An 18,675-nucleotide genomic window follows, 5' to 3' on the forward strand; every position below is an offset into this window, starting at 1 on the left:
GTGGCACATCTTCATAACATTCTGTCAGAGAATAATATTTATAGTTCTATTATAGGTCAACAACAGAATACTGGGTTTCAATAATATGAACTTTTCAATAAGTAGGAAAGACAGAGACATAAGACAGAATTAGGTTATATAAGACCATTTCTCATGAGATATATGAAAACACATTATAAAAGTCAAATTATTACATACAAAAGATTCTTGGTTAAGCTGTGATGAATACTAAATTGCTCTATAACTAGTAACTAACAACCCAGACCCTCGCCACACCCCTTTCACTACCTACCTATTTTTTCCATTTACTGTTAGAGTGCTTTTCCCTCCCTCCTACACTACTTATCCTTTAAAGCCCATCTTAACTATTTCCTTATCTTTGAAACTCTGAGATCACCATGTCCAAAGTGGCCTCACTCCACTTACTGTACCTACTCTTTCAGAATGCCTTCAATCCCAGTCTTGTAGTATTAATTATATTCAAAAATGTGTTTTATCTTCTGGACCAGCATATAAGGTTCATGATGGAAAGAACCATGTCATATATTGCTCTTGTATAATCCTCTTCATGATTGAGATCATAATCATCTCTTCCTCCTCTTAAATGTTTCAATGGAATCTCAAACTCAAGATGTCTTTTTTAAAAGAAAATCTCTGTCTGCCCTCTCCATCTTAGTTCTCTTCTAGAATTCCTCTCTCAAGAAGAGCGACTGGGTGAGGTGCAGGAGCTCACACTTGTAATCCCAGCACTTTGGAAGGCTGAGGCGGGCAGACCACTTGAGCCCAGAAGTTTGAGACCAGCCTGGACAACATACTGAGACCTCATCTCTACTAAAAAACAGAAAAAAAAAAAAAAAAAAAAAAAAGAAGAAGAAGAAGAAGAAAGAAAGAAAATTAGCCAGGCATAGTGGCAAATCCCTATTGTCCCAGCTACTCAGGGAAGTGAAGAGGATCACTGGAGGCCAGAAAATCGAGGCTGCAGTGAGCTATTATCCTGCCACTGAACTGCAGTCTGGGCAACTAAGTATGACCCTGTCTCAAAAAAAAAGAGAAAGGCCAGGCACGGTGGCTCACAACTGTAATCCCAGCACTTTGGGAGGCCAAGGGGGGGGATCACAAGGTCAGGAGTTCAAGATCAGCCTGAGCAACGTGGTGAAACCCTGTCTCTACTAAAAATACAAAAATTAGCCAGGCACAGTGGCGTGCACCTGTAATCCTAGCTACTTAGGAGGCTAAGGCAGCAGAATTGCTTGAACCTGGGAAGCGGAGGTTGCAGTGAGCTGAGATTGTGCCACTGCACTCCAGCCTGGGTGACAGAGCGAGACTCTATCGCAAAAGAGAGAGAGAGAGACAGAGAGAGAGAGAGAGAGAGAGAGAGAGAACCCACATGCTATCTATTAGCAGTCAAATTAGTTGCCAAAGCCAGAAAAAATGGAAATCTTTGCCACCTCTCTCCCTTGCTGCCCATATCCAATTCATCAGTTTCTATCCATCTGCCCTCAGGAAAAATCTCTAAGTTTTTTTCCACTTCTGTCTATCTTCCCTAGCCTGATTGCAGGAATGGTTTTCTAACTACTCTCCCTACATATTCTCCTCCATCTTTACTCTCATCTATTGATACCACAGCCAGAGTGGTAAAAAAAAAAAAAAAAAAAAACTAATTTGACTGTGTCATTTCCCTGCTAAAACCCAAGATCATTAACACAACCCACACAGCTGCATGTGACCTGGCCCTGTTAGGGGGTCTTCCTCTCTCAGGTCACTTTCATCCTCACTCATCACTCCAGGTACACCAGCATCTCCTACACTCTCAAATGTGGCATGCTGCTTCATGCTTATACACAATGTTCCCTCTACTCTGACTAATTAGCTCCCACTCATCCTTCAAATCTCTGCACAAATGTTACTTTCTTGGGAAAATCCTCCTTGATGCCCTAAAGTTAGATAATCTTTCTCCTGTTATCCTTCCATGATACTATGCTTTTCCTTAGTTCTTATCATCCTGTGTAAATATTCGTGTGAATATTTGCTCATTAACAATCTCTTCTGAAAGACTTACAGTGCCTAGCACATACAATAGGCAATGTATACCTACTGAATGATTAATAATAATAGAATCTAATATTTAATGAGCCCTATACGCCAGGCACTATGTTAAGTGTTTTCCACAGATAAGTAAGTATTATTCTCCCTAGTTTTACAGGTGCAAAGAGATTAGTAATTTATACAAGATCACAGACCCAGTAAGTAAAAGAGCTAGGACAGGAACCTAAATCTGTCAGGCACAAAACCCATGCTTTTTACCCTTAATTGAATTTGCTCCCTCAAACCACTGCTTGTAGAACTAAATAAATATGTATTGATTACTTAAAATGTCTACCTTCCATTGGACAAGAGGTTACTGAAAAAACTTGTGTACTCATACTATGATAAATATTAAGACACTTTTACACTAAGATAAAGAACGTGGAAAAATTTAACCAGAGTTTATTTTATGTTATTTTGTTGTTTATTTATTTATTTATTTTTGAGACAGAGTATCGCTCTGCCACCCAGGCTGAAGTGCAGTGGCACAATCTCAGCTCACTGCAACCTCTGCCTCCCGGGTTCAAGTGAGTCTCACGCCTCAGCCTCCCAAGTAGCTGGGACTACAGGCACATGCCACCAGGTCCAGCTAATTTTTGTTTTTTTTGTTTTTTTTTAGTAGAGATGGGGTTTCACTATGCTGGCCAGACTGGCTCAAACGCCTGGCCTCAAGTGATCCACCTTACTCCTAAACTGTTGGGATTACTGGCATGAGCCACGACACCCAGACTTTATTTTTATTTTTTGAGACTAGGTCTTGCTATGTTGCCCAGACTGGAGTGCAGAGTCTATTCACAAGCACAAATGTAGCACACTGCAGCCTCAAACTCCTGGGCTCAAGCAAACCTCCTGCCTTAGCCTCCCAAGTAGCCAGGACTATGGGAGCACAATACTGTACCCAATTCAGTTTTATTTAATTTGGAAATATTAATCCATTGAGTTATACAACTGGGTCTCAGACTGAGAGCAATAGATGGCCCAAGACTAAATAGCTTCATACCTCCACTGTTAGAAGCAAGGCTCTTTACTTGTATAAAATAAGCCTTGCTGTAGTTAACTATGTCCCCATTTCTGCCTTCACTGGAGTACTAACAGCCAAATCCAGAGCCTATCTTGATTGGATTTATTATACTCTAATTGGAGAGTAGGGAGGAATTTTAATGAAATCTCACAAAGTTTTTCTACATTAAGCTTAACTTGAATGACTTGAAAAAGGAAGCAGCTATAGTGGCTATTTTACTTCCTGGCAATCCTAATCAACCCAAAGACAACACAAGGAAGCCACGCGGAATTGGATGGTTAGAGAACTCATTTGAGACTACCAGTAATCTACTAACACAAAATCTGTAGAAAAGTTTCTTTCAAAAAGGAATTAGAGCTGAATATCAGAAGATGTTTAAACAACAAAGTTATACTTGTGGAATAAGTTCTAACTCAGCTTTCTTTACTATTTGATTTCACTAACCTAATTATGGATACAAATAAGCCCATAAACTGTCCCATAACATGTAGACAGTTACGATGTAGGGTAGAAGTAATCCCTTTGAAAGGCAATTAACAAAGAAACACTATTAAACAAACTCAATAGATTGTAATAATTTCCTCTAGATTAGTACCAGCTGCTACTCAAAAATTCATTTATGTTTACAATTAAATTTCTTCTGCTTCTGAGGCATCTTTGAACCTCAGTAGTCAAAATGTCACTTTTGGACCAGCAGCATCAGCATTACGTAAGAGCTTATTCGAAATATCGGCTGGGCACAGTGGCTCACGCCTGTAATCCCAGCACTTTGGGAGGCCGAGGCAGGCCTATCACCTGAGGTCACAAGTTCGAGGCCAGCCTGGCCAACATGGTGCTACCCCATCTCTACTAAAAATACAAAAATTAGCCGGGCGTGGTGGCGCATGCCTGTAATCCCAGCTACTTGGGAGGCTGAAGCAGGATAATCATCTGAACCTGGGAGGCAGAGGTTGCAGTGAGCTGAGATATAGCACGATTGCACTCCAGCTTGGATGACAAGAGCGAAACTCTGTCTCAACCAACAAAAAAAAAAAAACAAATGGAAGAAATTTAGAATATCAGGCTCTTCCCCAGGCCTACTGAATGAGAATCTGCATTTTAGCATTTTAACAAGATCCCCAGGTGATACGTAGGGCCATAAAATCTGAAAATCACTGGATTACAGAATGACTCAAGGAGAAACAATCTTCACAACCTTCAGTGTGGGATCACTGGCTGTGATGATGCTGGAGACAGGCTAACTGCAAAAGAATACCGGATAAGCAAATCCATAGAGGCAGAAAGCAGATTTAGATTAGTGGTTGCCAAGGGCTGAGTTGGGGAGGGGAAGGGGTGATGCGAAATGACTACTACTGGGTACAGAGTTTCTTTGTGGGATGATGAAAATGTTCTGGAATGAGACAGTGGTGATAGTTGCACAATGTGTGAAAACACTAAAAACCAATGGATTATATACCTTAAAAGGACTGATTTTATGTGAATTGTATCTCAATTTTTAGAAAAGAAAAATATAGTAGCACTGGGTCTTTTCCAGTCTCTCTCATGAAAGAGTCTAACTGGCTATTTCAATACTATATGACTGGCCATTAAAATTAAATATGGAGACACATACTGACAGTCATTCTCTTGAATAAAACCATTCAACTATTTTTCTATCCTATTTGCGTAGACTATCCAATGTTCAATAGTTGTATTTTGTATAGACTATGAATGGCAAATCGTGTATCTCTCCATAAAGACAAATGAGAAGGGATAATGAATGGCTGGAACAGAAGGGGACACATAATAATTTACACAATAATAACGCCTTGAAAGGTGATAGTATCATTATATTTCTAGTTGTAGTATTACTATTATATAATCTTCATATCTTTCCCAAAACTAAGCAATCAGATCTGTGAAATTCAGGTCACCATCTTTACCCAACCCTCCCCATCTCACCCACCTTGGCTCTTTTGCTCAGTAAACTGCACCATCTAGCTAACAGAGAAATCATCACTAAAAGTTTTGTTTACTAAATCTCTCTTAAATCTCAAATACTTCTCTCCAATTCCTCTGTTTTTACAAACTCATTCAAGGTAGGGCTGGGCATGGTAGCTCATGCCTGTAATCCCAGCGCTTTTGGAGACTGAGGCAGGTGGATCACTTGAGGTCAGGAATTTGAGACCAGCCTGGCCATCATGGCGAAACCCCGTCTCTACTAAAAATACCAAAAAAAAATTTAGCTGGGTATGGTGGTGCATGCCTGTAATCCCAGCTACTTAGGAAGCTACGGCACAAGAAGCACAAGAATCGCTTGAACCTGGGAGGCATGAGAAATGCTTGAATCTGGGAGGCGGAGGTTGCAGTAGCAGAGATTGTACCACCACACTCCAGCGTGGGCAACAAAGCAAGCAAGTCAGTCATTCAAGATGGCCCCAGCCTAACATTTTAACCTTTCTACCCTCAACTCTTCCTTGCAACCATATTAGACTTCTTCCATTCCTTTAAAGAACCAACCTCTCTAGTCTTTATCTTGTAATAGACATTTTTTAATTACTAGTATTTTATTGTGGCATAATTTACATACAGTAAATTATGTACAAGTCTTAAGTGACCAGCTTGAATTTTGACAAATATAAACACCTGTGTGACCACCAACCAAGATACACAACATTTTGGCCAGGCAGGGTGGCTCACACCTATAATCCCAGCACTTTGTGGGGGGCTGAGGTGGGCAGATCACTTGAAGTCAGGAGTGTGAGACCAGCATGGCCAACATGGTGAAACCCCATCTCCATGAAAAACACAAAAATTATCCAGGCATGGTGGTGCACACCTGTAATCCCAGCTACTTGGGAGGCTGAGGCAGCAGAATCGCTTGAACTCAGGAAGGTAGAGGTTGCAGTGGGCTAAGATAGCGCCACTGCACTCCAGCCTGGGCGACAGAAGACATACAACATTTACATTACCCTGTAAAGTTTCTGTGAACTCCTTTCCACTCAATCCTCCTCCCTACCCAAGGCAACCACTATCTGATTTTTATCACAATAGGTATTTCTGTCTGCTCTTAAATTTCATATAAATAAAACCATACCCATATGTGTTATTTTGTGTCTGGCTTCTTTTATTTAAATTAATGTTTCTGAGATTCGTCCAAGTTATTAAGTACATCGATTTTCTTTTTTAGAGTTTAATAGTAATCCAGTCTATGGATACACCATAAATTATCTGCTCTCCTATGGCTGAACATTTGGATTTTCCCTTGTTTGGGGCTATTATGAATAAAGCTGCTATGAACATCCTTGTACAAGTTTTTTGTAGTCATGTGCATTAATTTCTCTTGGATACAAATTACTTAAAAATGGAATTGCTGGATCATGCAATACGTGTAGGTATAAATTCATCAGAAACTGCAAACTTTCTGCTCAAGTGGCTATACCATTTCATGCTTCCATCAGTACCAGTTACTCCATAATCTTATTAACAATGGTGTTATCAGTATTCTTCATTTTAGCCATTCTGGTGAAGGTACAGTATTTTTAAAATCTAGTTCAGTTTAATTTTTATTAAATTATTTTAATATATATTACATATGTCGCTAAAATACAAAAAACATAGCAGAGATTATAATCAAATAAATAATCCTCTGATCCATACTTCACCTTTCCCATATGCAACTATTTTTTAACTTTTTCTAGTTTTTGTTTATTTTCTATCTTCAAGTGTTTATACCACTATTCTTGACTTACCAACTTTAAACATTATTGATTTTCTGACATAACAGATGACACTGTAGCTCATTTACCTCCCATCTCCATCATTCCTCTCCTTTTGATCATTTTTAGTTCATCTACTATTTACTTCAAAAATTATTATTCATATAAGTTTTTGTTTCATCAACTTTGGTGGGTTTTTTTTTTTGTTTTTTTGGTTTTTTTTTTGAGACAGAGTCTCCCTCTGTCACCCAGAACGGAGGACAGTGGCGCAATCTTGGCTTACTGCAACCTCCGCCTCCCAGGTTCAAGCAATTCTCGTGCCTCAGCCTCCCAAGTAGCTGGGCTTACAGGCACCCGCCCGCTACCACTTCAGGCTAATTTTTGTATTTTTAGTAGAGATGGGGTTTCGCCGTGTTGCCCAGGCTGGTCTCCAACTCATGAGCTCAAGTGATCCGCCCACCTCAGCCTCCCAAAGTGCTGGGATTACAGGCGTGAGCCACCACACCCAGCCGTTTCATCAACTTTTAACAGTACCTCTATTCTCCATACATTAGTGAGGGTAACCCTAGATGCAGCAGTAAGTAAGCCCCAAAATTTTACTTGCGGAACACAATAAAAATTTACACATTGCTGTTTTAATAACTACAATTTGGTAGGCTTGAAAATTAAAGCAGTCAACTCCTCAAATACTATTCATAAAACTAAGAGGGTGAGCACTGCTCTCTCTCTCTCTATGTCTGGGCTTTCCTCCATGCTGTTTCAGACCAAAAGTCCTTCTATATTCTCCCTTCTCCTCCACCTGGCTAGCTCCTATTAGGCTTTCAAATTTATGCTACCACAAAATCCCCAAAGAGTCTTCCCAGACTGCCAAGTATGAGCTGGGTGCTCCTCCAGCACGCTGTGCTTAACTTTGTCACAGTATTGATTACACAGTGTTGAAAATGGTTTCCTTGTCTGTCTCCTCCAAAACTATAAACTTCTTGAGGGAAAGGGAAAAACTGTATTCACTACTATATCCTCAGCATTTAGCACAATGCCTAGATTATAACAGATACTCAAATATTAAATGAAAAATTAAATTACTTGAATAGTGATTTGTACAACAGTAAATATTATTCAAATAATTACTTGAATAGTAATGGTCTCAAATTCCTACTCAAGTAATTTATATTCAAATGATTATTTTCCACCCCTTATTCATTAAATCATACATGGTTATGGAAAGGAAAATCAGAATGGATCAAAAATTTTAGATAATAAATAGTCCGGCCGGGCACGGTGGCTCAAGCCTGTAATCCCAGCACTTTGGGAGGCCGAGACGGGCGGATCACGAGGTCAGGAGATCGAGACCATCCTGGCTGACACGGTGAAACCCCGTCTCTACTAAAAAATACAAAAAACTAGCCGGGCGAGGTGGCGGGCGCCTGTAGTCCCAGCTACTCGAGAGGCTGAGGCAGGAGAATGGCATGAACCCGGGAGGCGGAGCTTGCAGTGAGCCAAGATCACGCCACTGCACTCCAGCCTGGGCGGCAGAGCGAGACTCTGTCTCAAAAAAAATAAATAAATAAATAAATAAATAGTCCAAAAAATTTAATTTTTAATCTCTTTTTTTTTTTTTTTTTTATGAGACTGGGTCTTGTTATGTTGCCCAGGCTGGTCTCAAACTCCTGAGCTCAAGCGATCCTCCTGCCTCAGCCTCACAAAGTGCTGGGTTTACAGGCATGAGCCACCACGCAATTTAAGTTTATATTTCAAATAAGAATATGCCTGAACACAAAGCTTAAAATCTTCTACTACCAAAAAAAAAAAAAACTTTATCAGAATACCACTCCCTTATGATGTTACTAATATTGTTAAAATAACAATTTCAAGTAAATTCTTGTATTTATTTAACAATTTATTAACAGCCCACTTTGTTCCAAGCACCGTATAGACAGATTCCAAGGATTCAATAGTAAATATATCAGATACAAACTCTGAGCTAAATTTCATGAAGTCACAGTGAATCTACGCCAAAAATCCCCCATTTTAGACATGAAGAAACTAAGATTCACAGATATTAGATAAATTCTATTGACAGTTGCTTATGGTATTAATAATTATTTTAAATCAAGAAACTAAAAAATAGGTTGCACAGACTGAGATACTTAATTCCAAACCCAAATTAAGCAGAATAAGTAGCCTAAAGAACAAACTAGAATAAAAGTAGAACTCATCCATATTGTAATCCAAGAGTTTATATACAGTATATATCACTAAAATATATGCAAGAGTAAGACTCTGCCCTCACAGGCAACCACTTCCTCCTGGTAACTCAGAAGATTTTTGAACATCTTTGGAAAAGAAGTGCTTTGCCAAAACATTTCATGAGATTCAGGTGATACTGTGGTTATAGGGTGGAGCTGAGAATGACCTGAAAATTTAGCAAGGAAAGAGATTCTGAGAATCTGAGGAACCTATGAACTGCTGCACAGCCTACTCTCTCAGCAGTGCCAGGCTTACTAGGAAATCAAAACATAACTGATTCCCCTTTAAAATCTTTATCTCGGCCAGGCGCGGTGACTCACGCCTGTAATCCCAGCGTTTTGGGAGGCCTAGGCAGGCGGATCACCTGAGGTTGGGAGTTCAAGACCAGCCTGACCAATAGGAAGAAACCCTGTCTCTACTAAAAATACAAAATTAGCCAGGCATGGTAATGTCAGCTACTCGAGAGGCTAAAACAGGAGAATCACTTGAACTCGGGAAGCGGAGGTTGCAGTGAGCCAAGATCACGCCATTGCACTCCAGCCTGGGCAACAAGAGCAAAACGCCATCTCAAAAAAAGAACAAAAAACAACAAAAAAACACTTCATCTCTATTGCTACCTAGCAAATGGGTCCAGGTACTAATAGTAACTTGCCAAAGATTTACAGGATAATAGTGGAATCCAGATACAATCCCAAGCCTATCTGAACCCAAAGTCCAAGTTCTTTCCCACCTTACAATCTGAAGCCAAAGGCATATTTAAAAATATACATTTTTTTAGTTTTATCACTTCAATCTCCTATTTTTAATCTGGAATTACTAAGTTTATGTTAAATTTTGTAGTTTGGTATCTTCTATAAGAACACATTCTAAAACGAAATTTATGGTCTTAAGAATAACTAACTTTGACCACAGTGAAAACCAGTTAAGCTATTTTCTTTGCTTAGAGTTTAAATAGGAAAAAGTTATTACCAATGATAATACCAACTACAAAAACCAGCACCATTTACTGCACATTTATATTCAGACTCTGAGCCAAGCCCCTCACATACCAGTATCAGATTTATTTTCAGTCTTTCACTCTGCATTTATATCACTAGCACAACTTTGCTTCAATATTATTCAAGAGAAAAATAAACACTAAAAATACAGAATTAATAGCCAATTAAATCTAACTGCTTAGAGCAGGAATATTAAATTGATAATTTTTATATTTTTAGGAGAACTAAAATAACTCTACTGATGTACTCAGTAGGGAGGGATACTGACACAGCAGAAAGCCAACTTTTCCATCATAACCCACCAATTCTTCAAAGAAGGAAAGCATTTGCAGCTACCACAAGAGCCTAAAGGTTGTGCTAACAGCTAACTAGTCTATTCCCCTAGAGTGGCGGAAATGGAAAAGTTTTCAGCTACATCTATGACTTGTGCTACCACACCATTCCATCTTCCCTTACCATAACACACACACAAATACACACACACATCAGAAACTAATGAGCAAAGCTGGTATCTTTTTTCAAACTGTTCCTTCTCACAAAAGTGAGCAACACAAAAGTGAGAAGAAACAAAACCCCAGAAACCTGTATGGCCCACCTTTTTTCTATTACTGGCAATAATGGGTGTTTAAATCACCTTCTGACAACATAAAGATATGTCACTTCAGAAACACAGTAGCTTGAAAAATAGTCCAATAGGTGTATACAAACACACACACATCTTTGAAGAGACTCATGACTTAACAGGTATAGTAGAGCAGACAACAGACAGATACACCATAGGACTGGAGGTTCTGTTTGCTGGCTGGCTCCTTGTACCTCTTCAGGTCTTAAAAGGAAATTTTAAAATGCTACAGTGTAGTTCCTCCCTAGGCACTGACCTTGTACTAGTTTCCCAGAATCCTCCTAAAATAATAGCAAACTCCAATCCCAAATTCTTACAATATTTCATTTTTAAGTATACGAGTTGGCAGAAAGTCTTTATTTTGCCAAGAAGGCTAAATATATATTTGAGAAAAATATTAACTATCACCATATATTGCAAGGAAAAAAACCACATTTTTCATAAGGAAATATCCATGCTAAGTCTTCAACTCCAAAAGTAAAATCTTTGTTTGTTTTTAAGGAAAACACAAGGATCACACCAAAGAACAGATCTTGCTCAAGGGAAATTTCACATATAATTTACTTAGTTCTAATCTCTTAAAAACCATGCCAAACTTTTTTTTTTTTTTTTTTTTTTTGAGACGGAGTCTCGCTGTGTCTCCCAGGCTGGAGTGCAGTGGCGCGATCTCGGCTCACTGCAAGCTCCGCCTCCCGGGTTCACGCCATTCTCCCGCCTCAGCCTCCCAAGTAGCTGAGACTACAGGCGCCCGCCACCACGCCCGGCTAGTTTTTTTTTGTATTTTTAGTAGAGACGGGGTTTCACCATGTTAGCCAGGATAGTCTCGATCTCCTGACCTCGTGATCCACCCGCCTCGGCCTCCCAAAGTGCTGGGATTACAGGCTTGAGCCACCGCGCCCGGCCTACCATGCCAAACTTTTAAAGAAAATAACTGTTACAGAACATCATGTTAAAAGTCTGAAAAAAAACATTATTTTTCTACTTTGAGTGTTTTTTAAAAATCTCAATACTAAACTTTGATTTTGTCTCTTTCATAGAAAAGGTAAAATACTTGATTCACACATCTATTTCCACTAATCTATACTTTCATAAAGTTGCACACATATTTAAAAAGAAAAAGAAACTTGCACTCAGTGTAAAACATAAAAACAACCCAGGTGTGGTGGCTCACGTCTATAATCACAGCACTTTGGAAGGCCAAGGTGACCAGATCACTTGCGGTTAGGAGTTCAAGACCAGCCTGGCCAACATGGTGAAACCCCGTCTCTGCTAAACACACACACACACACACACAAAAATTAGCCAGGCATGGTGGCACATGCCTGCAATCCCAGCTACTCAGGAGGCTGAGGCAGGAAAATCACTTGAATGTGGGAGGTGGAGATTGCAGTGAGCCGAGATCGTGCCACTGCACTCCAGCCTGGGCAACAGAGCGAGACTCTGTCTCAAAAATAAATAAATAAACAAACAAATAAAACATAAAAACAACTGAGATGATGTAATTAAATAATCTTAATAAAACTAAATATATATGTCTCAACTTGTAATATATAAAATTAAAGAAAATAATTTTAAGCTTGGTAGAAATTAAATTAATAAGAATTGAGCCTTGGTTCATAGACATTTTAGAGTTTTTCTCAGAGGAATCCTGAGCAAACATACATTCTATCAATTCCACTTTATAAATTTAACAAAGCAAAGGTTTATTCCTTTATGCCAAGAGGAAAGTTCCAAGCATTCCACTGAAGTTTACAAAGCAGCCTGCCACACCACCATGGTGGCAAGAGAGGAAAAGAAAGAAAAGAAGGAAAAGTGCTGCTCCCACCACCCTGTCTGCTGGGCATTATGCGGAAGAACGGCAGGTGACAGCCTCTTTCTGCCGATCCTGCCTCTCACCACAGAAGCATCAATGCTGGGATACTGATGGATATATACACTGAGAAAGAACTGAGCAGAGGTGAATGAGGGAGTGGAGTTAATCAGCAACCCAAGCCAGAGCTGAGGGAAGCAGCAGTCTGCAAAAAGTCAGTATTTCCCTATTTCTCTTCCCTCCTCAATAAACTGAATGTTTATGCCCCTTGCCCTCCCAAATTCATATGTTGAAATCCTAACCCCTAACCAAAGTGATGATATCAGGACATGAGGCCTCTGGGAGGTGACTAGGTCACGAGGACAGAGCCCTCATGAATGGAATTAGTTCCCTTATGCAAGAGATCTGAGAGAAATGGTTGCCTTTTCACCATGTGGAGACGTAGGGAGAAGACGGCCGTCCATCTGTGAACCAGGAAGCGGACCCTTACCAGACACTGAATGGGCAGACACTGAATGGGCCTTGATCCTGGACTTCCCAGCCTCCAGAATTGTTAGAATAGGTGTTTATAAGCCACTGAGTCTATGGTATTTTGTTATGGCAGCCCAAACAGACTAAGACATCTTCTCAACCTATGCCCTTCACCCTAGTTCCCCCTAATTTTCCCTAATTTTGCTCTTCACTTCATTTGGAAATATCTCGATGTTGTTAGAAGTACTCAGGAGTAATATATTTTATTGTATTTTTTATATATATATATATATTTTTTTTTTTTTTTGAGATGGGGGGTCTCGCTCTGTCACTCAGGCTGGAGTGTAGTGGTGCAACTGTAACTCACTGTAACCTCTAACTCCTGGACTCAAGCAATCCTCCCACCTCAGCCTCCCAAGCAGCTAGGACTACAGGTGAGTGCCACTATGCCCAGCTAATTATTATTATTATTATTATTATTGAGACAGGGTCTCACAATGTTGTCCAGACTGATCTCATACTCTTGGCCTCAAGCAATCATCCCACCTCAACCTTCCAAAGCGCTGAGATTACAGGTGGGGGCCACCACACCTAGACTCCAGGGTAATAACCTTATAATCTTTATATCCTACAAAACCCAGAATGATTAATAAATTTGAAATTTACATTTGTATTATTCCAGATTAAATTATATTTCATGAAAATTAATGGACTCTCTGCTTTTGTGGGGGGAAAATTCTGTGTATTTTTGCAAAGAAAAAAGTCTAGAAGAATATACAAAAAAAAGATTACTTCTGAGTGTTGGCATAACAGGTGCTTTTACCAGCCTTTTTCTATATTGTCTGCTAATTTTATGACAAACATATTTTAATATCATAATCGCAAAACAAATGAATAGGATTTGAATTAATAGTATTTACCACGTTTTCAACCTACCAACCTTAAGATCACAGAGGCTACAAATGTAATAGACTTTATATTAGAACTTCCCTGTAATCCCAGGCTAAAAATGCTGATGTTCACATGATCCTGGTATTTTAATCACCCAGAATTACTCCCCGTTGTGACATAATGTAAAGTGTAAAGCACTGTACAAAGGTATGAGGTTATAATGAGCCTTTGGTCAGTAAGGTTCAAATGAAATTAAAACGTGACACGACATTCTTTTTTAGTGAGACTTGAGGTAACAACACATTTCATTCTTAAACTTTTTTCCTTTCTGTACACTTGCACTTCTTCCAAGTTTATTCCATGATTACAAGCTCTTTAACTTATTTTCCCAGCATCCAACTATATCCTCAAGAGTTATTCTGCAATCACAGTCTCACATTTTAAAGTAATGAGTGAAATGTTCATTCCTAATTATTTCTGCCTTAAAATCCTCTCAGCTATGTGTGCCATATGAACTAGAAAATACTAGGTATTAGGTAATATAATGGTATATAGAAGGAAGACGACAGAGAACAAGCCCTATCTACTCTTTATGGTGTTGCCTCCATTCTCCCCAATCTATCAGTCCCTCTTAACCTCTCTGACTCTCGATTCCCTTACATACTCTGTCCTTCCACCACCAGGAAAACTAAACAAATAATAACTAAAATGAAAATTTCACCAGAGGGGCTCAACAACAGAAGACAGAATCAACAAACTTGAAGACAGACAATAAGAGTATCCAGTCTGACCAACAAAAAGAATGATGAAAAATGAACAGAGCCTTGGAGAGAGATCCATGGGACACCATGAAGCCTATAAACATATGTATAATGAGAGCTGCAATAGGAGAGAGAGAAAGGAAAGAAAAGAGAGATTATGTGAAGAAATGATGACTGTGGTGGGGTGCAATGGCTCACACACATAATCCTAGCACTTTCAGAGGCTGAGGCAGGAGGAATCACTTGAGCTTAGGAGTTTGAGACCAGCCTGGGCAACATAGTGAGACCTCAACTTCACAAAAAATTTAAAACAAAAAGAAATTAGCTGAGCATGGTGGTGTATACCTGTAGTCCCAGCTACTTGGGTGGCTGAAGTGGTAAGACTGATTAAGCCCAGCAGGTCAAGGCTGCAGTAAGCATGATTATGCCACTGCACTCCAGCCTGGGCAACAGAGTGAAATCCTGTCTCAAACAAAACAAAATAAAATAAATTTAATTAAAAAAAAAAAGAAATGATGGCTGAAAACTTCTCAAATTTGATGAAAAACATTAATCTACACATCCAAGGAGCTCAACAAACTCCAAGTAAGATAACTCAGAGATCCACACCAAGACACATCATAGTCAAACTGTCAAAGCCAAAGACAAAAACAGAATCTTGAAATCAACAAGAGGAAAAAAAAAAAACAACCCTCCTCATATATAAGGGATTCTCAAGATTAACAATTGATTTCTCATCAGAAACCACGGAGGACAGAATGCAGAGATGACACAGTCAAAGTGTGAAAGAAAAAGACTATCAACCAAGAATTCTACATCCAACAACACGAATATTGCAAAAATCAAGGATAGCTGGGTAAAGACAGAAAAAGAATTATAACATTCCCAGACACAAAAACTGAATTTATTGCTAGTATACCTGATATACAAAAAATACTAACAGGAGGCTTTCAGCTAAAATGAAAGGACTCTATACAGTAGCTCAAATCCACACAAAAAATTAAGAACACCAGGAAAAATAATGACATAGGCAAAGAGAAAAGAAAGCATAAATGTATTTTTGTCTGTAACTCTTTTCTTTAATATGATATAAAGGACAAATACATAAAACAATAATTATAAAATTGTGTTAGTGGGCTTAATGTATAAGATATATATGCATAGTCACTGTGAAATACCATCCATGCTGAACTTGCTGTGAAAATCCCTATCATGTTGGGGCTAAGTATTTAAGGTACTCATAAAATGCTATTCAATCTAGAAACTGCACACTTTCTAAAGTTCTATTAGGCAAACTCTCAATAAGAATATGAAGGCTATGGCTGAGAGTGGTGACTCATGCCTGTAACTGCAGCACTTTGGGAGGTTGTGGCGGGTGGATCACTTGAGGTCAGGTGTTCAAGACCAGCCTGGCCAACTTGGTGAAACCCTGTCTCTACTAAAAATACAAAAAATTAGCTGGGCATGGTGGTGCATGCCTGTAATCCCAGTTATTTGGAAGGCTGAGGCAGGAGAATCATTTGAACCCAGAAGGCAGAAATTGCACTGAGCCAAGATTGCGCCACTGCAACCCAGCCTGGGTGACAAGGCAAGATTCTGTCTCCCTAAAAAAAAATTAAAAAAAAAAAAAAGAATGAAGGCTGTAACAGATTTTAAGAGTTAAGTTTCTCCATCACATTCCAAATTTATATAAAGACATACATGCCCATGGATTCCTTGGCACGTAGAAGTCTCTGTTTCAAAAAGGACATTTATAATTAGGTTATCATTTCCTATTAATCAATACCTAAAATTTCAGTTATTTACCCAATTAATTCATGGAAGGCAGGGCTGAAAATGCTGTGCTAAATTACGGTACTCTAACACAGAAAAACAGCACACCAATAATATTTATATTGGTTGATATGATAACATGTGAGGATTTTAAAATGTGAAAAATCACTTACCAAATGCTTATCTGGTAAAACATTACAAATACCTCCCCCAAACTTTTTTTTTTTTTTGAGACAGTCTTGCTTTGTCACCCAGGCTAGAGTGCAGTGGCACAATCTCAGCTCACTGGAATCTCTGCCCCCCACGTTCAAGCAATTCTCCTGTCTCAGCCTCCCAAGTAACTAGGACTACAGGCATATGCTACCACAGCCGGCTAATTTTTGTATTTTTAGTAGAGATGCGGTTTCACCATATTGGTCAGGCTGGTGTTGAACTCCTGACCTCAGGTGATCCACCCGCCTCTGCCTCCCAAAGTGCTGGGATTATAAGTGTGAGCCACCGCGCCCAGCCACAAATACCACTTTATAATCAATGGAAAATCACCAAATTAGAATTTTTTCAAATAATGTGCATCCTAAAGCAAACATAGGGCCAAGCATGGTGGTTCACGCCTGCAATCCCACACTTTGGGAGGCCAAGGCAGGATTGCTTGAGGCCAGGGGTTCAAGGTTACCGTGAGCTATGATTAAGCCACTGCACTCTAGCCTGGGTGGCAGAGCAAGACCCTGTCTCTAAAAAAAAAATTAAAAATAAAAGTAACACAAATTTAGAATTGTGGACAACTGGTAGAATTTTTTTATTCTGTTCATTCATTTATTTATTCAAGAAACATTTATGGCACACTTGCTGTGTCAGACACTATGGTAGGAACTAAAGATAAAAAGACAAGGTCTGCCCCTCAAAGTACGCACAGTCCGGGGAGAGGCTCCCATTCTAGAATTAAAGAAGGTATGATTAGAAGAGACCTAAGAGTTCCCTTATTTAACAGATGAAACTGGAACTCATCACTACTTAGCTACTAAGGCAGACATCCAGGTATAGAGATTTCCCACCCCATGTGTTCTTTGCACCACATTTCTTATGACTAAAAGCGATGAAGGAGTGTTTCCATGCAGGTGAAGCAGAAACATGGTACTCTGGGCAATATATGTAATAGTTATTAAATTGGAGACAGAAATCCCTAATGGATATGTACAATATAATTATTTAACAATTATTAAGTAACAATTGTTTAAATAAATATCTAACAATTTAGAGACAAACATCTCTAATAGATGTGATATTATGGTAAAGCCCTAATTAGCAACATTTACTGAAGAACTAAAATAAGGTAATATAACAGTAAGCCTTCTGAGCTATAATTATAGTTTTGCCTCTGTTTTCTGATCTGTAAAATGGGGATATTAAAATTTTATTTCACAGACTGTTGTGAAAATTAAGTGAATTAATACTTGAAAGCACTTAGTAAGCCTGGTACCTAGTAAACACTCATTAAATGTTTGGTATTCTTGTGGACAATCATTTCTTAAATGTACTAGTATGATACATAAAGACCAAAACACGTAACTATTTTCTTTAAGGGATTATCCTATTATTATGATGGTCTTATTTTCTGGTGACTAATAAAATCTCACTATATTATATATTTCAGAAATAGTATTTAAAATGAATAAGATTTAATAGTGTGACCCCTTACTCTATAAAGACCTTATCAGTCCTAAAGCCACAGAAAAATAGACATTAATTAAATCACTAATTAAAATTCCATCACAATTTTAATAAATTAAATCATTTTGTTCAGTATTACTGAGATCACAAATCTTAAATGTCATTAAGAAGATATTCAAAGATGACTTTCAAGTAACTAAAAAGTTTATGGGCTAGGCGTGGTGGCGCAAGCCTTTAATTCCAGCACTTTGGGAGGCCAAGGAGAGAGGATCATTTAAGCCCAGAAGTTTGAGACCAACTTAGGTAACATAAGGAGATCTCTTGTCTACAAAAAAATTAAAAAATTAGCCAGGTGTGGTGGCACACGCCTGTAGGCCCAGCTACTTGGGAGGCTAAGGCAGGAAGATCTCTTGAGCCTGGGAGGTCCAGGCTGCAGTGAGCTGTGATCCAGCCTGGGTACTCCAGCCTGGGCAAGAAAATAAGATCCTGTCTCAAAATTTAAAAATAAAATAAAAAGTTTATACAGATTTTCTCATTCTACATAAAATATTCTTAAACATATGTAAAATAAACATTCATTATATATATTAATGAAACTCTTTTATATTAAAATAAATCATCACCCAATAT

The 18,675-nt window shown here is 38.7% G+C and overlaps 1 protein-coding gene across 15 annotated transcripts in view; it reads right to left on the reverse strand.

Annotated features, from left to right (window-relative positions):
• Positions 1-18,675, reverse strand: part of LOC105492072 (cyclin dependent kinase 19) — a 216,702-nt gene that overhangs the window by 127,094 nt on the left and 70,933 nt on the right. The window lies entirely within an intron of this gene.

This window comes from Macaca nemestrina, chromosome 5 (genome assembly GCF_043159975.1).
Source record: "Macaca nemestrina isolate mMacNem1 chromosome 5, mMacNem.hap1, whole genome shotgun sequence".
In the NCBI taxonomy this organism is placed as follows: Eukaryota; Metazoa; Chordata; class Mammalia; order Primates; family Cercopithecidae; genus Macaca; species Macaca nemestrina.